This window comes from Emydura macquarii, unplaced genomic scaffold (assembly GCF_026122565.2).
Source record: "Emydura macquarii macquarii isolate MOO-44397 ecotype Brisbane River unplaced genomic scaffold, CSIRO-AGI_Emac_v2 contig_3220, whole genome shotgun sequence".
NCBI lineage: Eukaryota > Metazoa > Chordata > Testudines > Chelidae > Emydura > Emydura macquarii.
The window spans coordinates 2,616,412-2,626,031 of NW_027133357.1; positions in this window are offsets into that span (position 1 = coordinate 2,616,412).

Consider the following 9,620-nt stretch of genomic DNA (forward strand, 5'->3'; position numbering starts at 1 on the left):
GGAACGGAGGGGAAAACCGAGGCATAGAGAGATCTAAGGCCAGGGCTTTCTAAAGAGCTCAGCGCTCATTTAGGCGCCAAAAGTAGAGGCCAGACATTCAGACAAAGCGCCGTATGTTGGGTGCACATTTGGCACGGAACGTATGTGAAAATCTGACCATAAGTGTTGCAAGAGGAGCTGCTGGATCCTGAGTGGAGTCTGTGCTCTTTAGATAGCATCTCTTTAAATAGTTCGTAAACCCTCGGGGGGGGGGCCCTCACAGTCTTGTTCCAGAAGCTGCCAGAGCAGCAGTGTGTGTAGCTAGGCCTGGCATGTGAGATGTAGTTAGTAAACACTGGGCCGCTGGGGTTCTTTCCTGTTGTGTTTGTGTAAAGAGCAAAAGGCGCCAACACTAAATACTGTGGAAAATCTGCCCTTTATTCAGGTACCTGCATGGAATGGCTCTCTGACCCCCCATGACTTGCCCAAGGTGCACCAAGAAGGCGATGGAAGAGCCAGGAACTGAACCCAAATTTTCTTAGTGCTAACTTAGTTAGACCCTGTGTAAGCACCAAAGTTGTCCCATTTGAACTCAACTGGTCTAGTTCAAGCAGCAAATCCCCTAGTGTGAACACAGTCCTACTAATCTGAATGGCCCCGATCCTCAAAAATCATTTAGGTGCCTACCTCCTATTGACGTCAATGGAAGTTGAGGAGCCTAAATATTTCTGAGGATCTGGGCCAATGTGCTTACTCCAGGATACTTTAGTCACACACAGGAAAGGGAATGAACTAGCGGGGTAGAAGGCACCCTTAGACCATTAAAACTGTGTTGACGTGAGTGGTGGTATTGGGCTAACTATAATTTTTTAAAATTACTCCCCTGATATCTGCTGTAACAATATAAAATCGATGTGTGAAGCAGGTCTCAGAGCCTTAACTGCAAAACCGGCTGTCCTATGGAGCTAACATTTCTCAGGCTTTCTCACGTGGCCCTTTGTTGCCAGCATGGAGGAGAAGCCAGCCCTTTGTTTTGGAGAGGTGAGCAAAGGAACGCCACAGACTGCAGGAGCTTCCAGAAATGAAGGGCTGTTGTGCTAGTCAGTTGTGCAAAAATCAATCCATCAGCAAGCACCCTGCACCCATGACTTCTCGCCCCCCACCCCCCAAAAGCAAGAAGCTCTTCACTAACTTTGGGGGAAGAAAACATTCAAAAGCTCTCACCTTAAGAGTGATTGAAATAGTGCTTCTAAGGAGAGCTGGGCAAAGACCACAGCCAATTATCCAGACCGCCCCTGGGGTTTTGGAGCAAATTCATGCCCTAGAAATAGTCTACCACATGTATTTGCTAGCAGGGATGTTCATCCAAAGGGCATGGTTTAAGTGAGTGTCACAGCTGTTTTGTTAAGTTGATGGCAGGTGCTGTGGGAGGTGCTTGGGGTGTGTGAATTACCTGCAAAGAACGTTTCAGGGGATGGATCTTAGTTTGGCTCCAATCCTTGTCCTGCTTGCTCTGTCTGTATGACTGAATGCTTTTGCATCCCTGTGGTGTCCCTTGGAAGTCAATGGGAGAACTTGCACCTGCATGGAGTAAGCTGTAGGACTGAGGTCTTTGGTTTAAATATTCCTTGGGAGAAATCCCAGGAAACCCCTAGATCTGCTGCTTCTGACCCAGCCATTGACAGAGTTCTGAGCAGCCAGGCGCAAGAGCACAAAGGGCAAACTTTCTGCAATCATTTACAAAACAATCAGCGCTGGGAGACGCCCCGGCGAATTCATCATCAGCCCCAGAGCTTGTTGGATTTGTTTAGACCACTGTGAGCAAAAGCAGTAGGGTTGAAGTGTTCGGAGCAGGGTGCCGAAAGGTACGCAGCCAAGACCATTTTGAGGCAGTGAAATAAAAATAGCCTGATTTTTTTTCAAAGATGGGTGCTGAGTATCCACAGTGAGGCGGAAGCCACGTGTCTTTAGGTGCCTTAATTCAGGTTCAACATCTGAACAATGCCGCTTTCGTTTCCCTAGCTCAGATACTACTTTCGCTCCCGTTACCCTAGTAGCAGTGTGTCTCCACCCTCCCTCCCTCCCCCATGAGCTAGGGCAGTGCAGGTAGCCCCATTTTACAGCTGGAGAACTAAGGAGCAGAGAGGCTGTGACTCACTTAACATCACACAAGGAATCCAGGGCACAACAGGGAATTGAAACTGGGTGACTGAAGACACAGGTGCTTGCCCTGACCACTGGGCTATCCTTCCGCTGCTCATGTCAAGCAGCAGCCTAAAGAACACAAAGCAGGCGCTTGGGAAAGGACATTACAGAGCCGGTGCTAGGGCTCTGCCTGGCAGAGTGGAAGGGCCCATCTAGATCAGCTGTCCCTTGACGAGGGTCCATAAAGGGGAAAGTGCCCTGAATTTGAAGCTCGTGGCTTTGTCGTTAGTGTGAAGGGAAATGAATTAGTGGCTGGAGGGCCTTGTGGGTGGAAGCACTACTGAGGAAGGGGAATCTCAAGATGCAAATGAGGAACCAGAACTGCAGCACCAAACGCCCGTGCAGTCAGACACCTTGGGTCATGACCTCAAAGCGGATTAGGCTAAATGCGTGCACAGCTACAGAGGCTGCTGTAGGCTGGGATTTCCAAATGAGCCAAAGGGAAGGAGGCATCCACTGTTCACTGAAATGAACAACTCCCAGAGGTCCCTTGGAAATCCAGACGGCATGGCTATGGCTCTTTAGATGTCCTGCTCCTTTAAGGAAGGGGGAGTCCTGGACTCTGCAGGCTGGAGGACTGGCAGCCGTTTTGTGTCCAGCGCTATGGAGCCGGCCGGGGGGAACACAAACCTTCCTCTCCTGCATGAGACATGGATTCTGATTCTCCTTCTTTTGTTGGTCTTGCTGTGTCACGCGGCCAAAGCTCATCCAGAAATGCAACCCAAACGTGCCAGGCCTAGCTACTCACCCACGTCTCTGTCCGCTTCTAACACATAGAACATGGTGAGCACCACGAGAGGACTCGCAAACCAGTTAAAGAGATGTTACACGGCTTCTATGCACCCCAGGTCTCCGTTTAAACCCTCCAGGCCCTTCCGGCTGCTCTTCGTGAATGGGAAAAGCCCAGTGGAATGGTTCTGCATTTGCACAGGGAAGCTGGGAGCAAAGTGTGACTTGTGGCTAGGAAGCCGGACAGGGAGCGAGGAGATGGTATAAACAGCACTCTGTGTGCTGGCTGGGAGCTTGTGACCTGTTTGCACAGGGCTCTGTCCGCTGGGCAGGTCAAGCTTTCATCACGGGGAGGGTCGTGCCACCAGAGGGTCGGGCCTACGCCTCCGTTTACCCCTTCCCCCCACCCCCCGTGCTTGCCATCTGTGCCCACCCCCACTGCACCTCTGGTACAAACTTGTTTGTCATGGTCTCCGCTCTCCGGTGAATCAGCAGAGTGGGAGGAACAATAAGCACAGGCAGGATTGCCGATTCGTGTCGCAAAGCCAGGAGGGAAGAACTGCACCAGAAACATGCTGCAAAGGCTTGTGATCGCGGACTTGGAGAACCATGTGCCAGGGAGGCAGCACCCGCCGCGGGCAGAGATCGCACACGGCTGGCCACCCCCATCCACGCTGGCCCGCGGCAGGACAAGCCCAGGGCAGGGGAGGCACTGGCTCGGGCTTTATCGGAACTGTCATCCTGGCAGCAGCACATGGCGGGGGCAGGGGTCGAGACCAACTCATCGCCTGGGGCGGTGGGGAGGACTGCTGCGTTCGCAGGGAGATGTGGTTGGTGGCTGTCTAGGCAGTGAGCATGCACTGGACTGGGAACCAGGAGACCTGTGATCCATCCCTGCTGCGTCACCAGGGGCATGTCACTTCCAGGCTCTGTGCCACAGTTTGCCCTCCCATTGTTTGTCAACTCATGATTTATCTGCGAGGGACGGACTTGTGGTCAGGACTGGAACTAGCCTCACCATGATGGGGGAAGCTCCTCTGGCAACTTTAAGGCCTACCTGGGACTCCCCCATCTCCCTGATTGGCTGCCTGCTCCACTTGCCAGCCTCCTGGGGTTGAGTAACCAATCACAGCTGCTGCAGGCAGACCTCCAGCAGCTCAGGTGCTCAGGTCATCTCTGCCTGCCCCCCCCTCCCCCCGTGAGCAGCGAGGACAGGATGGTTCCTCCCTCCAGAACCTGCCGGGGAAGGGGGGCTGAGGGGAGAGGTCCCTGCTTCAACTCCCCTGCAGTGGGACCCCAATCACTGTACCCAATAAATCTGGGAGAGTGGGCAACACTGCCACCCGCACACTGGGGATGGGCAGCGGGAGTTCAACAAGCAAAAAACCATCCCAAAGCACAACGAAGTCAGGTAGGAGGTTTTTTTCCCGATGATATTTTGGGCCAATCTTCGGATTTCTTTGGGTCTGCCAGCAGATCGCGGGAAGTGATTATTTCCCTCTATTCGGCATTGGTGAGGCTGCATTTGGAGTATTGTGTCCAGTTTTGGGCCTCCCACTACAAAAAGGATGTGGAGAAGTTGGAGAGAGTCCAGCGGAGGGCAACAAAAATGATTAGGGAACTGGAGCACATGACTTATGAGGAGAGGCTGAGGGAACTAGGCTTGTTTAGCCTGCAGAAGAGAAGAATGAGGGGGGATTTGATAGCAGCCTTTAACTACCTGCAAGGGGGTTCCAGGGAGGATGGAGCTAGACTGTTCTCAGTGGTAGTAGATGACAGAACAAGGAGCAACAGTCTCAAGTTGCAGTTGGGGAGGTCTAGGTTGGACATTAGGAAAAAGTTTTTCCCTAGGAGGGTGGTGAAGCACTGGAATGGGTTACCTAGGGAGGTGGTGGAATCTCCATCTTTAGAGGTTTTTAAGCTGCGGCTTGACAAAACTCTGGCTGGGATGATTTAGCTGAGGTTAGTCCTGCTTTGAGCAGGGGGTTGGACTATATGACCTCCTGAGGTCCCTTCCAATTCTATGAAAGCAATTGTGTAGCAAACGCAGCTGCCCTGACTCCCTAGGGCGGGAAGCACAGCGGAGGCCAAGTGGGTGTTGCTGTCCTGCAACAATACCATGGTGGGCGCTTAACCCATTATAGTTGCAAGCTAAGCAAGGCTGGACCTGCTCAGTACATGGAAGGAAGAAGCCTGGTAATGTAGATGGCCCAGTGGTTAGGTCACTAGCCTGGATGTTGGGAGAGTTGGGTTTAGTGAGCTTGGCTAAGTCACCCCGTGCCTGGTTTCCCCATCTGGGCTGTGGGGGGTAACAGCACTGCCCTGCCTTAGAGACGCACGTGTGAATGAATACAGTAAAGAGAGTGAGGTGTTCAGATACTAGAGGAATGGGGCTTGATAAGTACCACAGATGGATTTACCAGGAGGCTCTCTGGGAGGGTGATTCCAACAGCCTCACTCCATTAACTTCAACCGCGCTGCTCACCCTGAGTGAGGGGTGGCATCTCCTTTGGCCCAATTTTAATGTTGAGCCAATAATTCTAGAGTGGCCAACTCTCATTGTATTTGGTGGTTGTTTTACTTCCCAAAATCCCCAGCTGCCGGAGTCAAAGAGAGCACCCGTGACTCTCCGCTTTCATTTGAAACAAAACCAAAAAAGTGAGTTTTGGGCCCTCGTGCTTGGAAAGAGAAAAGCCTGATAACGTGAAGCGAATGCCCCCTAATGGCTCAGAAACCAGAAGAAAAAAAAATAGTATCCCAAATTTATGATTTTGGGGGCCTGACTCATGACTTTTGAATGCCTGGGGTTGAATACCTCGATGGGGGACCTGATAACAATCTTCAAATATGTTAGAAAGAGGAGGATGATCAGTTGTTCTCCATGTCCACTGAAGGAAGGACAGAAGTAATGGGCTTAATCTGCAGCAAGAGAGATTTAGGTTAGATAGTAGGGGAAAAACTGTCTAACTCTTAGGGTAGTTAAGCTGTGGAACAGGCTTCGAAGGGAGGTTGTGGAATCCCACTCATGGGTGGTTGTTGAGAATAGGTTGGAGAGATCCCTGTCAGGGATGCTCTGGGTTGACTTGGTCCTGCCTCAGTGCAAGGGGCTGGACTTGATGACCTCTTGAGGTCACTTCCAGCTCTTCCTGTCTTTATGTTCTGCGGTTGTAGGGTACTTAGTACAAGGAAGCCCTAGTCATATCTAGGCTCCTAGGCATTACCATAATACATCTAATAAATAACCTATCATTTGGCTTGCTCCTGTCACCACCTGTGGACATCATGACACCCAGAGCTTTTTCCTGAGCAGTTATAGATCATGTAGAACCCAGCAGTGTGTGGTGTAGTTCAGATTGTTCCTTTCAATGATTATCGACATTTGCACTTTATCTACAGGAGATTGCAACTGACTTTATGTTGGCCAATCACCTTGCATTGGTTCCTGGAGTTACTTGTCTTGAATAACTCAAAGAGACAAAGTGGGTGAAATAGTATCTTTTATTGGACCAACTTCTGATGGTGACAGAGACAAGCTTTTGAGCTACTCAGAGCTCTTCTTCAGGTCTGGGAAAGGTACTCCACGTCAAAACTAAATACAAGATCAAACAGATAGTTTAGCATATGTTGTTAGCACATATTCTAAGGGACCACTCAAGGTGAAGTGGGCCGTTAATACCCCTATAGTCATAAGACAAAAAAGGGGATTAGTGGGTTATAGATTGTTGTAATAAATCCATACATCCAGTGTCTTAAGACCATGACTTTTAGTGTCTAGCAAAGTTATGAATTTCAGCTCCCAAACTCATCTTTTGAAAGTGTTGTGCAAGTTTCCTTTGAGGATGAGGACTCAGAGGTTAAATATGAAGTGAGCTCTTTGTGATAAGTGTTCACCACAGGTGATAGGGTCTTTTATAATTTTCCTGTGTAAGTTCATTGAAAGCGTAGTGATTTCCTGGTTTCGCCTGCTAAATTGTTATTGGAGCATTTAGTGTACCTCATCCAATGCCTAGATGCCTTGTCTCTCTAATAGCTGGGAAGCAACATGGCTCCAACAACACTGCATCCATTAAATAACTCAGGCCATTTTGTGACAACCACAAAATCTACCACCTTTTCCCTAGATAGTAACAAATAACAGCTGGTCAGAATATTTCTGTCAAAATTGTTTTTTGATGGGGGAAAAAATCACATTTTTTATTACATTAAATTTTTTTTGCAACAAGTATCTGCTATCCTTGGAAAATTTCAACCTTTCACTGAAAAACCAAACACCTGAAAACTGAAATATTAGTCAAAACTGGAAATATTTCCACTTGCAAATGCTGCCACAGTGCCTCATGGCAGTTGGGCTTCAGTTGCACCATGTGCCTGTTCTCCCCTAGGGGGCAGACTGCATCTCCCATGATGCAATGCCTCCACTAACCAAGAGGTGAAACTGTGGTGCTTCATGGGAGATGTAGTCCAACAAGGGAGCAATGCCTATAGGGAAGAATGGGCGTATGAGGCACTTGAACTACAACTCCTATAAAGCACTGCAGCAGCATTTCAGAATTGAAATATTTCAGATCTTGATTTTTATTTTTATTTTTTTGGCCAAAAGGTAACATTTTCATTGGAAAAATTTTCTGATCACCTTTTAATAAATATGGTGGTGGACCCCAGGCCTGGTTCAGCCCTGTTCCATATTGGTGACCATACCTCTCCTTCATCTCCTAACTTCTGGGTTGAATTGGGTAAGACAAGTTGCTGGAATGAAATGCCCCTCATCATAGATCGTGCAAATGTCCAAACTAGGATTGTGCAGCTCTTTGGGCTCCATAAACTTGGTTCCTCCTCTGTGGGTCTTCACTGCCTCCTCATCACCCGCCAAAAAAAGAGATGTCTCTAACTCAGGTTAAAATAACAGTGGAGACAAGGCAACTTGGCTTAACATCTCAGGTTCAACAGCAGGCTGCTGTCTGGGGCTTGAACATGCCATGGGACCCATGTTAGCATGGCCGCCATGGCAGGTAACTGCAAAGATCCACCATGTTCATAGTTCTGCATTAAGGGAACTACGTGCCTACTCAAGAAGCACAATTGAAGGAAGGGAAGGGCGGGGGGGAACTCCAAGACCAGGGAGTCTGTGGAAGCTGAAAACACTGCCTTTGTCTCATAGTAATAAAGGAGGATGCCCACGCTGATGCTTTCATCAGCAGCCTCTCTGCTACCGGTGCAGCTGAACACAATTGATCAGATTCGCGTTGACCTTTCCAAGGTATGTTGAGGTTTTGCTGATACATCCGTAGACTCCTCTCAGAGGCACATGGGATCCTGCTGGACTGGTTCTGCTCCTCCCCGCCATTGAAATCCCAGCAGTTAGACACCTAGATACCAGGGTGAGGGCTGCTAAAGTAAGAGAGGGGTTGTGTGGGTGGGGGGGTGGATGCGTATGGCAATGGAAGGGGGGTGGATGTGTACGGCGATGGAAGGGTTGTGTCTGCAGATGGATGGGTGGGTGGATGCGTATGGCGATGGAAGGGTTGTGTCTGCAGATAGATCAGGATGGGGGGGATGGGGATAGAGCGGGATGAGTTTGGGAATGGAGGGAAGGATAATTGTATTTGTTCATCCCCCCAGGGGCTCTCTCATGTTGGTGTCTCAGGTTCCGTGTGGTCACATACATGAGGCTAGTTGTAGTCTGTGATTCCGACAGTGGATTCCTGTCATTCCTCTGCATGGAGCTGCCCCGGAAACCCACGGCTTGTGCAGAAGGGAGCAGGTTGCTTGTCCAGGTGTTAACCACAGACCTGCTCTGGCTTCCTCTTCAGCTCTGCCTGCAAGTGGAGGGCTTGATACTGATCTGCAAACCCCCCTATATGGAATCGGCTGATGCCCTCCTGCTGCAGAGGCCTGGGTAGGAAAGTCAGGAGCTGCAGATGGAGCCGTTTCACTCGGCTTTAGGATAACATCCTTCCTGGGTCCAACAGCGCCCGACCTAGCAGCCGCTTTGCTCAGCGCTTGGCCCGGGCGATGGAGCTGTGTTCACCGCACATCTCTGCACTGGCTTCATGTTACTTCACAGCTTGTGCATTTTGCAGGCTGCGTCCCAGCTCACAGGAACGATGTGAGATGAATGATATATAACCCACCCCCTCCCTCCCACCAGACTATCCACGCACGCAGTCCCGGCTATGAGCCCCACGGTGACATGGGCAGCCACGTGGGAGCTAAGCCGGGCTCGGAGATCACCCATGCTGGTGCCTGTCCCAGCTCTCCAGCCCCAGGGCTGATCCCGGAGGTGACGCAGGATGCGGAGAAGGTGCAGTAGGGGTGTCTGGGGTCCCTCAATTCTCCTGTGTGTGGCAAGGTGACTGCTGGCTGGACCACCCTGCTCAATGCAGGGTGCTAGCCTCCTGGGAGGAAGGGCTGGGCTGAGCCATCAGGCCCAGAGCCAGGAAGGGTTCCTGCCGAGTGGAGCCAAGGCACCTTGAAGGTGATGAGCAGGGCCCCCTGAGGCAGCTGTTCTGGCCCAGCAGGGGGGAGCGGAAGAGAGGAAGGAAACAAGCCCTGCAGCGTGTCTCTCTCAAGCCTGGGCCTTGATAAACAGGAAGAGAAGGAGGATGTGCGTGGGGCTGGTGGGAGAGGACCCGAGGCAGGAGGGTCCAGGCTTGTCTACACCACAGGGAGTCCAGCGACAGGGCTATGGAGCCACAACTCCACCAGCG